Source organism: Anopheles coluzzii, chromosome 3 (assembly GCF_943734685.1).
Source record: "Anopheles coluzzii chromosome 3, AcolN3, whole genome shotgun sequence".
NCBI lineage: Eukaryota > Metazoa > Arthropoda > Insecta > Diptera > Culicidae > Anopheles > Anopheles coluzzii.
The window spans coordinates 54,920,315-54,941,671 of NC_064671.1; the positions used below are offsets into that span (position 1 = coordinate 54,920,315).

Genomic DNA, 21,357 nt, shown 5'->3' on the forward strand with positions numbered 1-21,357 from the left:
TTTATATACTTTCGAAAAATTTCCAGTGACTAGTGTTATTGCTGTCAACCTCAAACATATTGTTTTTGTATGAACTTTTCTTTGAATATCATCAAATGTCATCAATTTTTGCTTCACGCTTCACGGTGCGACATCATTAGGCGGAATGTATTATTGTACAGGTAGAAATCTAAGTATTAAAATCTTTATAGTTTCAGAAAATGGTGTAGATATAAATTGCCCGATGAATAGTTGATCTAAATCAAATCAGATTAAACTATACTAAATTATAATAGTAAGATCGATAACAATTCCGCGCAAGCTGTTGCTCTTTCAGTTTTCATAGAACTGCGATAAACGAGCTTAAAATACCAACCTAGCAATGCGCTACTCGTCGTCTTGTACTCTTTTATCCCGTTTTAACTAACCAATGTTTCATTGTATTAGATGTATTAGATGTCTTTTAATTAAACCAGAAGTGCGTCAAATGTAATCAATGAATGTTGTCTATTACGAAAGTGTAAAGAAACATCCATTTGAAGTATTATTCTCTATAGAGTAAGCGAATGAATCATTCACCATACTGCACCCGTTCACGATCCAACTACTGGAGGTTTGCGTTCAACAAAACTCACAATCAGCCGATGGGATATTCGCTTCGGGGACGATTCCGTAAACTATACGACGGTAAGCATATTAAGGAATCCATGGCGAATCAATTCCCAAAATGCAGCTCTTCCGAAATGTGAAAAGACATGGAATGCTACATGACACAGTGCGCTCAAGTAGATTTATTTGTCGTTCAACTTTTTCAAATATCTGAATCGCAAACATGTCCAAAGAATGGAAGTGGCCCAAGCCCTTGGCATCGCCAGAATGCAGTGTATGGCGTTTTGTCCATGTGTCCACCAAAGGATATATTTAAATCCATGAATGGACGAGAATTGAAAATAAATTTTATCGATAGAGATTTAGTAGAAATAATAGGAGAATGCACTCAACGAAATTTATCTTTTCACGATCCGTCTGTTCTTGTTAGATTGGTCAATAGATGCAATTGAGAAGGCCGAGAAAGCGAAGATCGTTAGACCGTTTTACCTTCCTTAAAATAAGTAAAACCAACAACTTAAAAAAAATACAACCAAATATTGATTGTTACGACGTAGGATAACTTTTATATCGATCGACGAAATGTATAATGGACTTTATTGAGTTACATTTATTTATTTATTTATTTTTTAATTTAAAAAATCAAAACACGGAAATAAAATTTTCTTTTTATTGTGTATTTTACAATCATATGAATAGTTCAATAGACATTTCTTAAACTAATCTGCAAGCAAATGCATTCACATATTGTATAGTGACTCCGAGTAAAAAATGTAATCTTTATTTCTTCACGTTTGCAATACATTGTACCAAGCACGAAGAAAACTATCGCGTCAAAGAACACTGCAAATTCAATTTATTCTGGCTAACTTTTAGATTTCTCGTTTTGGGATCAGTTTGCTGTACATCGTGCATCTATTTTCCGTCTGCTTTCTTGTGCTGACCAAACGATGGACATCCTTGAGCTCAAATAGATCCACTTGCGAAATAAAAGCTGATAGCTTTTTTCTATGTAGAACGAAGAAAATAAATCAATTTATCGTCGCTAAGAAGCAACTCTTGCGCATTAAGATTTTGGAAACGTTGAACGTATTTGGCTTGTCTAGATATTTAATCTGTGTTTGGAATATCACATACGCATAGACACATTTGCAAAGAAGTTAGATTATGTTAGCACAAGTAGCGGACATATGACAAAATATACGTCTATTTTATGCATTGGACATTCAATTATAACAATAAAGTTGAGGCAACTTGCATTTGTTTTCAACTTAACATGCAAATAACATACATGTACGCAAATATTTAACTGAGAGCAAAATAACGCAGGGGCAGCCTAGTGGTCTATTAAATGGATGCGCCAGCTCTTTCAAGGCCTAGATGCCAAATCACAATAAAAATAATAATAATCAAAATATGGAGAACACAAAGAAGAATGTTAAAATGCAATAATCAATATGGCTGTAATAACATTGAAGTTGTCTGCATTTGTTCTCGTTGAATTAGTCTTTTTTTCGAAAATATAGAAATTTAACATTTTTTAATTTTGTGCCTAGAATCAACTAGTTACACTTTGTTCATAGTAAATGATCGAAACAATGTAATTTTTAACATTCTTGGCGAATAATAAAATCAGCCATATTAATACACGTGCCAAAAGAAGGTATAAGAAGAACATCTCTTTCGACGATATGCTCACCGTAACGGTGGTTTCCGGTTGAGTTTAAATTGATATTAAATAAGCATCATCACCGTCGCTGAATGATGAAATAAAATAACAATAACAGTAGCAATGATACGTCAGAAAGCGAAACGATTCGTTCTGCTTCCGGTTTATCTGTTGTCTGGCGTGTCTCGGTCGATTTTTTATGTTCGTTCAGATGCTTCGTGCAAAACAGCAGCACGCGCACTCTGTACAGCAAGTATATCAACATTTTCTTTTCGACCAGAAGAAGGATGTGGGAAAACGTTCGTTGATACAGAGCCGAAAGTACGATAAGCGGAGGTAAAGAAGACGACGGGCACGGGGAGAGAAAATTGGTACTAAAACTGTGTGTTTAAGAGCAAAAGAGCGCAAAGATAGTGAGCTAAATGAATGAATGAGAGAGAGAGAGAGAAGAATGGGTACGCGTGGGAGGCAAAGCGAGGAAAATTTAGACAAAATTCGACAGCGGTCGCGATGGAGGTGCGAAAGGAATGTGACGAGTGAAAGAGTAAATAAAGTATGCAATTATGATCTCCTTTTATCATGCTGTTTCAATCCTATTTTCCGCCTGTTGTACGATACCATTAGCATACTTTGATAATGCTGCTTGAGGACGAGAGGATTGTGTGGAATGACGACGGTACGTTTAGGTGATTGTGTTGTGGGAAAATAGCTTTGATCATATTGGAAATTTTGCCAGACGCTACCAGTCCGCCGCATGCGAACGCTGCATTTTTTTTGTTCAGCTTCGGCTCGTATTCGTGCGAAGTTTAAGCGGGGAAATTTCGTGCAGTGCTTCCGAACACTCGATGTTTGCTATACCACTCGCTCATCTTTGGCGTTTCACTCACACGGCACGGGGAATGTATACAGTTTTGTTTTGATTCCTTTCGTTCGTAGCTTACAACAGGATTCGTGATATAATTACATTATTTCCCCTCTTGCGTTGCGTATCGGTAAGCTCTGTTTATTTATATGGAATCCTTAGTCGTGCCGTCCTTTACACGTACACACCAATACAATGTCACACTCTTACATAGTGCAGAAGAATGTTCGGTGGTGGTAGCCATAAGCGTGCACATAAACACAGTGATATTCATTCAATTACAATTATCGTAATGGCGCCAGATCGTCCTTTAGTGGTTGTGCCGTAATCGAGAAAAGTGGCCATTGTACGGGAAGCCGGGTAGGGTCGAAGACACTTAGGCAGAATGGAAGTGAGAGCCCTTCGTTAGAGAAATTCGAAGAGAACGAGTGACTCGGTGTGTGAGAGACAATACAGTCTCAGAGAGTATTGCGCTCTGTTTTGATTTTTTCCACCCGTAGCTCCACGAGATCCACAATTTGTTCTCATTTTCCTGCATCCAGGATGCTTATGAAGCTGAAATGATTTGGTCTAGCGGCAACATTTGTGTAGATAGGCTCACGCAGCAAGGATGTGTTTCTTGTCCATCGTAGTAGGGCTGAGTAAAAAAGATATTCGGTGGTCGATAAAATAACAACATACTTTTTTAAACGCGTTTAACTCTGGAATACAAACTTCTTGATTGAAAAGTGTAAGCGAATGATCTCGTTATATCAATGTAAAATCGGTATTATGCCAAATTGTGTGGCAAAATAGAACTTATTTTAGCTATAACGACGGTATTCGTACTACATGATGTATGATGGGGCATTCTTATGTTTGTGATCTCGTCCTATTTCAAAGTGTCTGTGTTATCTGTGCTTGTTAAAAAAATAATAGCTAATGTTGTTAATTAGATGAAAGTGCAGTGGTGAACCTTTAGTTCAAGACTTTATTTATTTTATTTTTTTTCGACGATTGTTGAAATTTTGTTATAATCCGTAAATTTTATTTCAAAGTTTACAGTAATATACTTTGATTACGCTTCCCTTCATGACGGTAAAAAATACTAGATTTAATGTGCAGTTGTGTTTTTTGCTTGTGTTTTTCTTTGTAACTAAGCATACATTACAATAAATGCAACGTTTAATCGCTGTGCATTATTGTAGTATGAGAAAGTATCTAGAAAACATAGCTCTTTAGAGAAATAAGGCAATGTGTGTGGATCTTAACATCGACTCTTATAAAGAGTGAAGTATTAAAGTTATTGAGTGAAAAAGTTTGTGCAAAATTAGGTCAAAATGTGTATGTGTTTCTAGCATCATAAATAAAAAGTAATAAAAAAAAGTACATGTACGACTCCCAAGTTAGTACATACAACAAAATCAAAGCTTAATTCATGTCTCAAATCTGAAGAGAATATATCTTCCAAACTGCTAACATCAAGCAGAATAATCAATTGCGGTAAGTGCATTTTTTTAAATAAAATCATAACACAAAACAAATTAAAAATGTTAGTTTTAAAAGTTCCATGAAACATGTTTGGTACCAAGAGATTAAGGCAGAGTTTTGCTCAACCTCCTTTTTAATTTTCCATCCTTTCTATTTCAACTATATTTACCAATGTATGAGCAGAGAATGGAACATACTTTCGGATACAACACAGAAAGAGTAATTACGTCTGGGACAGGGGTCCTGGTGTAATGTAAAGTGGTTTTTATTTCTAATAATAATCTCATTACGCGTCTTTTAAAGCAATGAAACATTGTGTAGAGAGAGAAGCATAATAAACAATTAACTGGCGAATGTTGATGCGGTTTGGTTATTAATTCACTTGCATTCATAATGTGACTGCGAAAGTCAGATTACATCATTGATGCCTTCGAGGCATAATGATATAATAAGATAACAGTAACCGTAAAATACTCCTGTACATGAGTTTTTTTTTTCATAAAAATTAAGACAACTGGTAATAAGCATTTATTCATCACAATATATGTTTGTTTTGAATGTGTGAACGTTCATCTCATCTAAAGGTTGTGGTTGTTGTGCATTTATATTTCCCCCTGAATCAAATCGATCGAAGTAACGACCTGTGGGTTTTTTATTAGATTGAACGTGTCTGGTAGCAAAGAAAGCAAAAAATAAACAAAATTGATTGATTGACATTGTTTGATACGTAACTCAAGAGAACACAAAAAGCCTATTCTGTACATAGCAAAACATGGTAACGTACTGAAATAAAATCGTAGAAGTTCCTAACACTGCATGTAGAACTCTGTAGTATGTTTGTTTGTTTCACTCAAAATAAAAATAAATGTTGTAGTACATATGAAATAATAATAAAGTTAATTAGGACCATTATTTGTGAAATTTTTAACAAATTTATATACTTCGTGATGTGTATGATTCTAATCGCACTGTGTTGTGAATATTTCCATGCCACGTGCCACACAATGTTAAGCTCTAGAAAACGTTTGCCTTGGAGGGTAAAATTATCCTCTTGCGCGAACAAGGGAAAATGTGCACAGTCTTTCTTTACTTTTCCCATTTCCGGACTCCTCTTTTGATTCGCGATACGGTACAAAGCATCAGCAACAAATGCTGCCGTGAAAGAGTAATGCTTTTTTTCGGGGAGCGGCACTTTTTGCAATCACTTGATTGCCATTTTCCGAAAAAGGCTCTCTCAGATTGGGTCGCAGTCCTTCCAAGCTAACGATACAGAGTAAACATGGAGAGGAAGAAGGAAATGGAATGATGGACGTATAAGTTTAATGGAATGTGTAGGTGTTGGATCTGGCTTACCGGACTAGAATGAGTTGCATTCAAAGGGGAAGCTCCCATGAGAGTTGGAAGATATTGCTTCGAGCGTGTACGAGCTCTCAATAAAATAAGATAGATTGACAAAAAGTATGGAGAAACCACTCATACAACGGTGTTACAAAACAATCGACAGATTGATTTCCAAACAAAAGAATACACTCATTGAGGTGTGAAGAAATGTTACATGCTTTTGTAATTTAGTTTATTAATATCATCCAGAAAACATCAGACGGATGCAATGCAGAATCATTTTAGTTTTTAGTTTTTTAGTTTTAAAAGTTCTTACTTCAAAAAATCATTGGTAAATAATACACTGTGATGCAAGGAAGTTTAGTATTAAAGAGATATGTATTTCTTTATACTTTGGAATTATTTTTATTTTAATTGATTGATTAATAACATTTTAAATTCAAAATATATTTACACTGGTTTATAATGGAATGGTATAAAGAGTCACAACAAATAAATGTGCATTTGCAGACTGTAGGGAATTTGACATCATAAATTTTTCTTTTGTGGTGAAGCCACATATTTTACTGTTAATTGTCCTTTTTCTGTATTGTGGAGTGAATTATGTATGGATGTAAATAAACATACACATAATTATTCTGTCTTTCTTGCTCTATTTTATGCTGCCAAATACCAAACGCTGTGCTAATAAGCTTCGCGTACTCCTTCAACAAATAAACAATACCCACTCTCAGTCGTCATACTGAAGGTTTGAGAACAAACAACAATGAGGTACCCGTTGTAGTGTTAACTCACATATAATGAATATGCAAGCTTAGTAGCAGGAAGCTGGCGAAAAACTTTCTTTTATATGTGTCAGTGCCAGTCCGACTTCTTCCTCTTCAATAGGATACAGTTGCAAGCACACGAACTAACTGACTAACTAACTCACTAACTATCTAACAACCAGCATAATATATAAAAATCTGAATGCTTTGGAGATCACTATTCCCTTCACAAAACATTTCGCTCCTTTCTGCCTTTTGTGAAATATTTCATTTTGGTGCCTGATGAGTAACTGATCTAAATTGAAGTGAAATTTAATATGAAATATCTCTATGGAGCAGGTACAAGCATTTAAAATAATTGACACCCGTGCCTTCCGCGCTAATCTCTTCTTCTTCTTCTTTGGCTCAACAACCGATGTCGATCAAGGCCTGCCTGTACCCACTTGTGGGGGCTTGTACTCCTAAGTAAGCTTCGCGTACTCCTTCAACAAATAAACAATACCCACTCTCAGTCGTCATACTGAAGGTTTGAGAACAAACAACAATGAGGTACCCGTTGTAGTGTTAACTCACATATAATGAATATGCAAGCTTAGTAGCAGGAAGCTGGCGAAAAACTTTCTTTTATATGTGTCAGTGCCAGTCCGACTTCTTCCTCTTCAATAGGATACAGTTGCAAGCACACGAACTAACTGACTAACTAACTCACTAACTATCTAACAACCAGCATAATATATAAAAATCTGAATGCTTTGGAGATCACTATTCCCTTCACAAAACATTTCGCTCCTTTCTGCCTTTTGTGAAATATTTCATTTTGGTGCCTGATGAGTAACTGATCTAAATTGAAGTGAAATTTAATATGAAATATCTCTATGGAGCAGGTACAAGCATTTAAAATAATTGACACCCGTGCCTTCCGCGCTAATCTCTTCTTCTTCTTCTTTGGCTCAACAACCGATGTCGATCAAGGCCTGCCTGTATCCACTTGTGGGGGCTTGGCGGCTTCCAGTGACTAATTGATTCCCCCAATAGCAGGATAGTCAGTCCTACGTATGGCGGCGCGGTCTATTTGGAGATTGAACCCATGACGGGCATGTTGTTAAGTCGTACGAGTTGACGACTGTACTACGAGACCGGCCTTCCGCGCTAATACACGCTAATAAGTAGCCAATAAAATCAATAAGCCCAACGTCTATATTCTAATAAGTATACAATATATATTTTATAAATAAATATATAAAATATATTATATTATTATAAATATATTTTATAAATATTTCCTCAGCTATGTAAAAAGCATGCAATATAGCAATATACCATCCATTCAAAGGGATCAGAATATGAGCGCAATAGAATATGTTTAAAAATTATTACCGAAATTATTACGAATGTAAAGCAATGTTGTAAATTTGTTGTAGTTTAATCAATTTTATGGAATATTGAACTACACTTAATATTCCATAGGGATATTTGCTATAACAATAGGCGATGAAGTATTTAGTTTATTACAAGAATCTCTAGACATGCGAAGAGAACGATTTTGAATGAGTTGACAGTTGTTAGTTTGATAAAACTGTCAAATTTTTTATTTGCCTTTACATGTATATTCGTGAAAATTTCCGAATATCTGATCATGTGTGTAACGTGTGAAGGAGAGTTGTAGTATAATTATTACATTAAAAAACAAAAAAGTAGTCCCAGGGGCGGTCAACATACACGACCTAACAACATGCCCATCATGAGTCCCAGACTACAACGAACCGCCCCCCGTAGCAAGGACTTATTATTACTTGTTATTATTATTAGTAAGATGTTTTGAGGGACACTTTACATTCGACTTTATTGGAAAATACAGTTCTTAGTCTCATTTCTCAGTTCTCGAGAGTCTCATTTAAATACATTCCTAGAAAATTTCGCAATTTTCTGCATGGATTGATAAAATTTCATTTGCGATTTATTTGGCGGTATTTCAACAAGTTAAATTTTAATTAATTTCTTAAACTTTCTCTTGTAAATGAAAATGAATGCTTTTTCTACAGTACACTACGAAAAAAGAATTACAATACCTTTTATATATTCAATGTCTCATAATATCAAGGGCATTGAATAAAACCTTATTAACTTCGTATGCAAAATACAACAAATATATTTAGAAAAAAAAGGAAATGTTTCAATCGGTGAAGAAATCAGGTTATTCATTTATGATGCTTCAATTTAATACATTCATGCTAGGTACAATAAACATGAAAATTCCTCTAAATTACATTCTGCATGTAGAAAATGCGAATTAGTCAGAGGATATCACGAACTCTCATTGAAGTATCAGTGAGGGATTATCAGTAAAGCGACAAAATTTAACTCAGAATACACTCACACATAAAACCCTCCACACTTCACACTTCATGAGCGTCACATACCAAATCACAATTCAGTTACTTCCGTACCAAAATGCATGGCATTGTCCATACAATATACTCAGAAGGATATAACCGTATCGGATTCGTTTTATATCGTACTCTTCTCGGACTAGCCTAAAATGCTTTTTACCGGCACTTTTGCCGGTTTGGCCCGCCAGTGTGCGGCAAAACTGTAAGCGTCTTATGTGTGGTTGGTTGGATTTGCCAGCACCACGTGACCACTGGTTGTCTAGAAAGTATCACGCAGAGAAACGAGGGGGTAAGGGCACACACATTGTCTATTAGAAGAGCCAACCTTTGCAAGAAGCAGAAGAGATGCAAAAGGGTAGACGAAATCAATTTAATATTTTTCCATTTTCAATTTTCTGTATGTGTCCACCTACTAACTCTGTTCAATTCTGCTGGCTTGTGCTTCGTTCCTTACGCTTTAGCAATCCTTTGTTATTTCGGAACGATATCACATGCTAGGTCCCAAAATCTGCATCTCTGTACCCCATGCTGAGTTATTTTTTCTTCTTTGTTCAATCTGCTTTGCGTTCAATAGACGAGAGAATTGTCCTGCAACGGCAAAATCAATTTTATAGATTTGCCAACAAGTTTGCATCAGTTTCAAAGTACTAATAAAGTGTGACCTATTTAATTACTAATATACTTGTTTCCATTTGACATAGCGTTAATACTACTATCAATAATTAAAATGTAAAGGAAAAATAGAGTGGAAGTGTTATTGTTGTACCGTAGTGTTATTGGAAGTGTTATTGTTGTACAGTAGATAATCATTGAATGCTATCATAATGAAAGTATAATAGTATCTATTAAAATAATTAGTAGCAGTAAAATTATTAGTTTCAGGGTCAAAAACTCACTATGGTCATGCTAGCGCGCTAGTTTGCTTCAGCCGAAACTTCTACAATTGGCCAATACGACACTTCTGCAATTAGCAACTTAAATAGAGGAATGGGTCCCTTTTGCCCAAGTTACTTCTTTCTTACTTCTCTTTTCATTCTAAAAACATTACAAACGCGATCGTGATAAAAATAATGTATCATACAGGCAAATATTATTGCTCGTTAAGAAGGTCCTATGTATGTGTTTTAATAAAGGTAGCTGTTGTGGAAGTTATTATAACAACATGTCAGGTTAGGCATTTTAAACATTCTTCTGGAATTTGAATGATGCTATCATACTGACCATACCTCATACTAGGTAATTGCTTTAACAATATGTTATGGCCAGATACGTTACAAGCTAGGTAAACAAAAAGAATCAGAACAATTTACAGTACGAAAAAATAATCAGAATAATATAAAATCCCAAATAAAAGAAACTTTTCAAGGAATGATAACATTTTCAAATTTAGCAGTCAAAAACTAGCGCAATGTGTAATTTTACTGATTACCAAAACAGAAACATATCAATGGAAAATATGAATAGCTTACTAGTATAGTATAGCGAACATTACATGAATGACATGAATATGGTTGAATATACTATTTGATTTTTTTTAATGGTTTATTAAAGTCAAGTTCTCCTCTTCAAGATTTAGATATTCAAGGCGTAAAAAATCGTGGTGATGGCTGAATATGGCTTTAAGGTATACTGAGAAAAATAAACAAAAGTATCATCATACCTATATAAAAATGTCATTTAATCAACTTTTAGAGCGGCTGTTCATTACTTAAGATAACCAAGGAAATGATAGGTAAACATTTACAGCACGAAAGGAAACTTCGAATTAGAAAGAAAGCATAATTGAAGATTTAATTGAATACTCGTTAAACTTTCCTCAAATTATTATTATTTAACGCTGAAAAAACATAAACACATTATTATGATTTTTTCTGCTGATGATTATCATTATTCTGATGATAGCCAATTGTCCAAGATTCGCCAAAAAGCGTCGCGCCATGATGTTAATATCGATGACTTGCGATGATATTCGATGAGTAGTCGATGCGCAAGCCATACAATGGTAAGCATGACCATCTATACTGTTACTGTTGTACGAATGTAACCGAAATAGGACAAAATTAGTGTGACTAAAATTTCTTATAAATAGTTACTCTATACAGTGTACTATACACTGTATATCAACGTAACTATAAGTCATAGACTAATCTGCAAACTCAACGGTAAAATTGATTACATACCCACAAACGCTAAGATAAAGACAGCATGCCACAATATAGTTATCAGCACGATCATCTTTTTCCGATTCCTGCAATGCAATGATACCCTATAACGGGTTTTTGAGTCACATACTTTTGAAAGATTTGTTGTTTCATTATAATATATTCATACAGATTGTATATCTCTAAGAATATTAAACAATGATACCAGGGTATGCGTGTTTTGTTTACTCAATTTTTTGAATGCTTTTTGATTTGTGTCCGGGTAGATTAAACTATATATTGTTAGCTTTCATAAATTATTTGGATACAATTGATTATTGGATCTATTCTAAAATTTATTGCATGTTGCTCTATATTTTTTGAATTATTTGTTAAAAATAGATTATAAATGATTAGATTAGGATTAATCTAATCCTACTAATTGTGGTAATGGGTAAAAAATATGAAAAAAACTGTTAATTAATCATTGATCGAATCCAAACATAAAGCACAAAACATCATGAGATTTATCAACGAAAAAACAGAACTACCAGAATGACCAGAATATAAATTAATACATTTACATTAATGATTTGAAGAATTTTTTCAATATTATACTTTTATTCCATATAATAACCATCATTTAGCATACAACGATTATTTTTTTAATTAAATTTAAAAGAGCTAACCCATTTTGTCGTATTTTAATAAGTAAGCAACATTTTGAATCTCGATCAGTGGCGGATCTAACGGTAGGCGGTCTAGGCGGTCGTCTGGGGCCCCGCTGATTTAGGGGCCCCGTAGATCGCTAGTCTATAGTATGCCGTATGGATAGAGTACTATCGACAAGGGCTCCCGGAAGGATGGACGTTGGGGCCCCAAGGCTGGCGTTTCATAGGCACTCCTCCCCTTCCCCCCATCCACCCCCGCCATCAAAAAATTTAGAGCCTGTGACTGATGATCGTAGGGCCCCCCGACGGCATTTCAAGTTTACTGTTCATTCTCCCATGAGCAAGTTCAGTGTCAGTACCAACCAGCCCCTCCCCTAAAACACCATTTACAGGGGGCCTCAACTCGTCTTACCGCCAGGGCCCCCGATACTCTTAATCCGCCACTGATCTAGATACAGCTACTCTACTATATTTTATGTGAAATGAATCAATAAACAAACTTCAAAACATATACCAAATATCAGATACATAAGCAATCGAAAAACCAAAGCCCACCATTAAACCAAAACCTCACAAAACACAAAACTTCATCATGTTAAACATGCAATTGTGCCCGATTGTTTTGACATTTGATGTTTTGGTGTGACTATTTTGCCCATTTCCAAAGTCATATTGCATAAATAAAATGTTACATGTTAAATGTAAGCACTAAATTATTTATATAGCACAATCTTTAATATGGCATTTATATCTCATATTCCCATTGACCCATTGACAAGTAAAAGTATTTGTTTTACATACGATTTGATTAGTGATTTTTATGTCCTTATTCATTTGATTTCATCTTAAGAACAGAATACAAAAAACTTTTATGAAATGAAATGAATTCAAATATTGAGTTAAATATTTTTTCTGCATTTTTAATTTTTTTTAATGCCAACATTGTTTAGTTTACGTTTAGAAAAATATTTGAATTTTAAAGTTATTTTTGTAATGCAAATAAAAATTTTATAATATATTTTTTTATAGTGCCTAAGGTACCTATTTGGAACCCTTTTAATTACTTGTTTTGACTCACACATCACACAATAGTACCATCAATTGAAAAGCGATCTTATTAAATAGGGAAAACAGAATTTCCAAATATCATCAGCCTCCGGTTGGAGGCTTTTATCCTTCAAACGTTGGCACTATTTCCACCACCCTATTGCGTTCCTCGTTTTATTTTGAGCGCTTTTCATTTTTAATGGTGTTCTTTCATATATCGCGTAACACCGTTGTAACGGCTGCTAAGTTGCGGAAGGGGTCCGTGTGAGATTCGGTGTATGCTGAGTTGTTGCGCTTTGCAGATGCGTCCTGGATATTCGTAGAACATTAAAATGCTCTTTGAAACATTTATATCGACTACAAGCAAAACCCATTCGCCTTTAAAAGCATTTTCACCATACATTTCGGAATGTGAGACGGAAGAGAATATAACGGCTGCGTTTTCTATGCCATGATGCATGGTCAGAAATCTTCCTTTCGACAACACATATACTGGAGACCTTTTCTATCACGGTGTTTAATTTTTGTTGTTGTCATCCTTTCGGTCTCCATGAAAGGCTTTAGAACGTTTAAGTTACTTTTATGATAGTATTTCAAAATGAATGTCAAGAAATAGTGAAACAAAGAAGATAACTTTTGAACAAATTCGAGAGTTTCGTGTAAATTCCAAATAAATTACATTCATATAGTAGTATATAGTTATATAATATTTTTTCAGTAACTTTGGAGATTGCCTTGATCGAACGATGCGTGAATTGATGATGATTATGATGGTTCCACCTTCACCCCTGCATAGGCTGGAAAAGGAGGAATACTATTTAGATATGTTCTGAAATGTCAAGAAAAGAGAGAAGGTTAATATACATTGATACGAATACTATTTAGATATGGTCTGAAATTGCGAGAAAAGAGAGAAGATTGATATGCATTCATTCTGTTAGTATGATTTAAGATGTGTTTTTTTATTCACGTATATAACAGTTGTATTGATGATGCTTATGATGATGGTCACACCTCTACCCCTGCATATGGTCCAGAAGGATGGAACTACAATTTAGACACTTTTTTTATTTACAATAAATGTATAAATGTCCAATAGGGCTGGACAACATTTTATGTTCGCTTTATAGTTTTCTAATCAGTACGCGTCAGGATGGCCAATTCCATTTCACGCACGCGTGTCTTGAAATTATGAAGACTAGATTATATTTTTCATATTTTTTATTATTACTAGTATAAGTATTATTATTAGTATCATTATCACTAAATAGTGATGACGTTAGCGTAGCATTACATACAATACGGTACATATTTCTTACATCATTTAAACAAAACACTGTTCTTAATGTAATGAATATTTGACACTCTACATTGCATCAGCTTGAATTTACGCTCGTGCGTTCAATGTAGCTTTCGAATGTCCAAAGAGATTCAGTTTCGCTTGCATTACGTTCACGAGGGAATTAAGGAATGAAAAAGGTTCTTTTTAATTAACCTAATTGATTGTCTCTTCCTTCAGTCCAGTCAGTCAGTGTCGTTGCATGGAGTTATGCTATTACTTTTTTAACGTAAAAATACTCTATAGTATCTAGTTTCTACAGCAGTTTCAATCAAAGAAAAAGGAGTAACACATTTTATTTGGTATGATCATAAAACGTTTGCAAAACCTATATTGTTACAAAGCGTTATTTTACCAACAAAACTTATTCATTATTATTCGAGGGGTCGGCAAAGAGCTTATACGACATACGACTTTTTCGACTTACGCCTTGCTTTGGGACATTTTTCGGTCCCAAATACAGTCGTATCTCGGGGTACACCTGTATTGCTATTGATAATGAGTCAATTAAACTGTAATTAAGGATACATAGGTAAATTTTTGACATGTTACGTGTAACGTGCCGATAACAAGATACAAATGTATTGTCGGTTATCTTAATAACGCTGTTCCGTGGTCTTGAAAATTTAATTTTGGCTTTAACTATAACTAACCAGCAAAAACTATATTGCTGAACTAAAATTTCTTGAAGTGGTTCTTATTAGCAGCCACATTAGGTAAATTAGAAAGTGAGAACAATAAAAAATGCGAGTAAAATTTAAAAAAAAATGATTCAAGATAAACCAATAAAATAGCCTGGGCTCAAATTCGGAACAATCATAAACCGACTGCAATTGTTGCGTCTAGTTAGAGGAATATTTCACATACAATGTATTCCACGATATAATAGGCCTCGTATATCCGACGTGTTTTAATTGATTGGTAGTCTTAAAAATTAACTCTATATTTTTTCTAATTCAAATGTTTTTTATGTAAAGAGAGACAGAGAGAGAGAGAGAGAGAGAGAGAGAGAGAGAGAGCGAGAGATTATCAGCTACATCAACGATGATACCATTACCATAATTTTCGACTACTCGAGATTTCACCAAATGTGTTATTTTGTGCTTTGTATTTTATGTTAAAAAAGGCTTCCGAGGCTTTATAATAAAAATCACCAAAGCTGAAATCTTGTTTGCAATGTTTGATTTGAAATTCTGAATAAATGGTCGGTTAGGAAAAAAAAGATATTACTGAAATGCATTTAGTTTTCTTTTTCTACTAGTTTCTGAGTAACGTCACATTATTTACAGAATTTGTAGAGTTTCTGTAAAATGTGTAATAATGCATTTGCTTGATTTTAAACATAATGACAATGACGCTGATACAGGAATGCAAGCGTTTACTGGCAAATATTCACAATAAAAAAAAACTTCAGTAAAACAGAATAAAAATTCATTACGTAACATCAGGAAGAAGAACAAGAAGAATTATATATATAGATAGTCAAAATCTATACAAGCTTAAATGCACAGTTTTGGAAAATGTTTATATTTAAAATTGTGTGAAAACTAAGACCCGGCAATGTTTTTATGAAAATGGGAATTATCTGAAAGTAGTAGACTCCCCATATCAACCACAGAATAGTTTCCCTTGAAATCTCCGAGACCTGAAAACCCATAATCTCTCCACGTTATTACAAACACAGATCCCGAAATAAAAACATTGATTTTTGCCCTTTTTTTGCATTATCTAATCGTTATTTCGGAAAAGGAAAATTATAGCGCACAGAATATACCAAACGTTGCATTTATACTAATGATGAAGTCCTACTGTGGTTTGAAAAGTCTGTGACACAAGCACACAACAATTAACTCGTCTACCACCAAAAACCTCAGGGCACCGAGGGGGAATCGAAATGGGTGCATGCACATGCATGAAAGTGCAACAGTTAAAACCATTCAATTTCATGATTGCATCCATAAATAAAGCGATCTCCAGTAACAAACCTCCACGCTTGTGTTCGCGTGTACAGGATATAAGAGTGTTGGTGCGACGAGGTAGAAGAGAATTCGCTTGGCAGCGACAGGCCGAAGTACATAATTATTATTGGTATAATTTCGATTGAAACGAAATTAATTTAAATTAACAGAGAATGCAGAAAGCAATTCGCAAATTTATGCATTAATTCTCTGCATATTCATTCGGTTTCAATCCCTCTCGGCGAATTGGGTGTTCATTGCATGTGTGGAGGGGTTCTGAGTATTTTGAACCATCCACTCGTTGTTTCTAGCAAGGGTGCATTATAGTGTAAAGTCATTGCGGTGGCGCATGCAGAAAATGTATACAGGGCACATTGTTATGGGGAAGAGTGTGTCGGGCAGGTGATAATTTAAATTGCCTCAAACCTATGCTACCGCAGCCATCCCCACTCGAACCGATTCTAGAGATTGCATCAACAATTTACAATGCATGCCAAAAATGTGCACCATGCTGATAAAATAATATTTTAGGGGAAATTGAATTTTATTTGTTATTTGATATTTGTTAGTTCTCATACCATTAAATTAAAAAAATTATGCTAGATACTCGTATATGCAACTCGTATGACTTTACACCATTTACATCATGCATGAGTTCTAGCCAAGAATGAACCGTGCCCCAATATGTAGGATTAACTATCCTGCTATGGGGTAATCAATAAGTCACTAAAAAGCCAAGCCCATTAGTAGTTCAGACAGGCCTTGACTGACAATGGTGGTTGTGCCAAAAAAGAGGAAGATTCTAGAACTTATTTTCAAAGGAGAATTCGTACGATCTAAGCATTACAACTTAAAGAATCCACGTTTTGTTTCGTCGAGTATAAGCGAGTATTTGAGTTGAGCATATACCTATTATTATAAAGTAATTATTATAAAGCTCTAATTTTCTTTACTGTTTCCATTTTTAATTCTGTTATGTATATTGAAAATGCATTCAAAATCCTTAAATATGACTTTAAACACCCTTGACGCATGTGTCGTTGTACGAAGAGACCCACTGTTGCTTTCACCACGCGGTTTCAGTTGGAGGGTCGTCATATTGCAGAGGGTAGAGCAATAACAGGCAATGCAAATTAATTGCGATGAAAATGTGTGCTTTGGATGTTGCCAAACCAGCCCGCAATTTATCGTTTCCAGCTTGTTTTTGTTCATCAGCTTCCCATCACCGTACTGCTAGCTACCCCGATCAATCATGTTGTACCCATGAACTTTGCTGCGTTTTGTAAATGGTTGGACAACCGCAGCAAAAGAGCAGAGTGGAAACTAGAGGTCGGTGCCTACTGATTCGGCTAAAAGCGAATGCATCGCGAGTGTCCCTACTTTATGCTGGTGTTAGTGTGTATACGTACAAGTAAATGATCCTGAACATTTGCGTATTTCTATGTAGGCATTGAAAAGGATCGTAATAATCAGAAGGTAGTAAAAAAATGATACAATCAGAAAACAGATCATTTACTTCTCACACAGCGTGCTTGCGTAACGAAGAGAGAAAAGGATATCGAATGTGCAGAGCATAACAGAAAAGGATAAACATCATGAATATACGGCATTTGCTCTTGGTACTCTATTAAGCGCTTTCCCTACCATTCGGATTTCCTCTGGCTGCGCAATATCCAAACAATTTTCTCGCCCCTTGTTCTAGCCCTTCCCTACAGCACCACGCAGAGAGGGATGAAATCCGCGTGGCGTTGCATGTGATTATATTAATTACATTTTACAAGCAATTATAATATAAATTAATTAACGCGTGCAAAATTCAGTTCCTGTCTCATGAATGCCGCACACTCTTGAGGGAGCGATTGTAGAGACGGGTTACCATTGCCATATTGCACTACAGATAATGATGATACAGGGGTTCCCGCAACAGCTTACATTACACTTGTTGGTTGTTTTTAGTTTGTGTAGCTCAAAATGTTTAGTTTATTTGTTTGGCTTATTTATGGTTTGTACATATTGTTTATGTTTTTCGAATTTTATTTCATATGACACACAAACGGTTTATCGGATTCGGTAGAGACACGAACCCTGTCCTTGGAGACCGATTGGGAATGCAAATTACTGCATGGCGGCGGAGATTATTATGTACTCGAATGTGGTTTTTGATGTTGCTTTTATTGATATGTTGCCTTGCAGGGAAGAAGTAAAATGAGCTACAGGAGCACCTATGCGCATACACCCTAACGGATCACAGAACAAATGTTTTAGAGTCGGATGCAATGCGAAAAAGAGACTTTCTGTTCGCTGACACATTAATGGAATGGAGGAACCAGCCCGATGTCCCTACCGCAAAATTCCGTGGTCAGCGTTATTGCAGTATTGTTCCTCTTTCCCACAAATTGGATTAATTCGCATTGCCTTCATGGCACTTCCCCATCCCAGCGTATGAGCGTAATGAGCATCAAGCATTGATGGAGGCTGTGCAACTAATTAATAATAAACATTTTATGGCAAAATACTTAGTTAAACTTACCGAATGTAAGGTAGCAAATAGCTACCACCAAATATATGGATAACAGATATTAATACAAATCACGTAAAATACATGATTTTAATTGTGATGTTTTAAAGGGTTTGAATTCCTGAAAAAATCACGTCTTTGTATATGCAGCATGTGGAAATGCTTTGAACATATACTATTTAACCCGTTTTTTTAATAGAAAGTGTAATATGCTTTCAAAATTCGGTCGCAGTCTGTTGCTTGAAATAAAACAGAATTTATTTTTTCGTTTGTTTGATACTATCAAAAATAATAACCTAAACCATCCCAATGAATGCAAAAAATTCTCTCTTTTTTAATATCTCAATCTTTCCCTCTTTATTTATTTGAATCTGGTTGTCTCTCTCTCTCTCTCTCTCTCTCTCTTTCTCTCTCGCTCTCTCTTTCCCTCTGTCAAGTACTTATTCTCACTAAATTCGTTATCTCTACAACCCAATTTGACTTTCTCTCAGAAATACCATTCTTCTAATAATATAATGTTAAACTTATACATGACACAAGGATGCATCATTATTGACACTCTTTTGTCATGCAGCATGATACCAAAAACGAGGTTGCGTTGAAAATGGTTATAATTGGCAAAGTTTATTATGGAATAAGAAAAATAAATTAACCAACCGTCGTTTGCCGCATCTCGCTTCCTTGATAAGGAACGTTCCTTATGTCGATCGTTGCCTATGCAAACAAATACTTGTAAGGTCTAGTTCCTCGGCTCGATATTAAATTATCTACTACTCATAAGAATTATGAAATTGAGCCTCTCTTTCGCGTATTGTTTTCCATCAACTACCTTTAATGTGGTGTCATAAATATGGTAAATGTACCAATTATTACCTTTAAACATTCAATTACAAGTAATTTACCTTTTTCCACTTGAAGCGATTCTGTGGTAAAATAGTCGACTCGCGTGACCTTACAACATGCCCGTCGCTCGTGGTTCAAGCCTCATATGGACCGTCCCCCCATCGCAAGGACTGACTATTCGGCTACGTGGTACTGAAAAAGTATCGAAAGTCTATCTAGACCGGCATGACCGCGTAGGTCATTACGCCAACAAGGAGAAGCAGAAGATTCGAGATCGACTGTCATTGTTCCCAAACTTATGTTGTTTTTGACAACTGTTTATGATAAACTATACTTTCAGCTCTTTCTAAAATGAACAGCTCAAGCCTAAACAATAAGGAAACAGTGGGACAAATTCTATTGGCAGATAGATAGTACTACAAAAAAACTAAAATGTGTTGTTCGTTGAGAACGTCAGTACCGTAAAAAATGTTCTATAAGTTTTATATCAATGACATAAAAAATTGAATATTTTCTCTCATAAACAGGCTCGCAGTGTTCATGAATATCTTCAATTCGCTCTTTTGCATAAAAAATTTGCTAGTCCTGATATAATAGACTGCCACATTAATGTTTTCCTCGATTTTAGTGTAACATGTAATTCAAATTTATTGTCTTTTTACATAATGTTGTCATTCATTTTGGCATGTTATACCAAAGCCCTAATATAAGGATAGATAACAAATATGCTTCATAATGGACATGCATATCCTACTTCTTCTTCTACTTGGTTTAACGTCCTACGTGGATATGCCGGCTTATACAGAATTTCGAGACTTTATTCAGTACCAGAAAGCCAGATAATATGGCCTTGCTACGGGGGAACGGTACATTCTACACTTGTAGCCTACGATGGGCATGTAGTCAAGTCGCGTAACATGAGAACTGTATCACAGGGGCGTCCCGGACATGGATATAAATCGACTGAAGGTTATGAATCTCTTAAGTTAATTCATTATCATTATTGTACGAAATGTATAGAATTTTTATTCTTGTAGGCTTGATGTAGTTGTTGTTTTAAAGTAAAAGTAATCGTTCACGTGTGTATCGTATTTCTTGGAATTACGTACACGTAAGACATTTTTATCATTTCATATTTTCTAACTAATATAAATTTAATCTGTAAAATCTCTCCACACTCCACTGTTATTTTCACGTTGATAATTACTTCTACATTACATTCCGATGTACTTCAATGTAACTGAACCATATTAATATGAATTTTCGACAATATTAGTACATCATGGCAATCATGTTGTTACGCACGCGATTCTAAATTTCTTTTTTTTTACCAATCTAATCGTAGTAACCATTGTTTATCCTTCCAAGTCAAAATAAGATGTTTCTGGAAACACGAATTATCCCGTCCGAACGGATATTCGGGTAAACTTGGGAGGATAATTTTAGTATAAAAGTAGACCATATTTTGAATAAAGCAGGATTCAAACGCAGAAGCTCTTGGAGTAAAGAGGTTTAATTCTAAATATCCGAAATAGGACAGAGCCCCTGGATTTCCGAGCCAAACACCCCCTTCCGTCTGCATAGGCTTCCCAACCTTGGATCAGAAGCAACTAGCGGGAAGGACTGGTTAGTAGGCGAAGTATCAAATACTCTGTCCACTCTGCTGCTGTTTGTTTCTCCTCCGTTACAACCCTGCAACTCTTGCTGAGGGCCAAACCTTCGCGTGGCCTGCCGGAGAAGCTCGGATCGTAAT

At 35.3% G+C, this 21,357-nt stretch overlaps 1 protein-coding gene across 2 annotated transcripts in view; it reads left to right on the forward strand.

Moving 5' to 3' along the window:
• Positions 1-3,696: 3,696 nt before the first annotated feature.
• The window catches only part of LOC120957345 (LIM/homeobox protein Lhx6-like), a 49,196-nt gene continuing 31,535 nt past the window's right edge, over positions 3,697-21,357 (forward strand). The window contains exons 1-2 of one of the 2 annotated variants that reach the window (XM_049609038.1): positions 3,697-3,849; positions 4,307-4,601. The gene's annotated coding sequence lies outside the window, so the exon portion shown is untranslated. The other variant, XM_040379507.2, reaches the window with a different exon arrangement.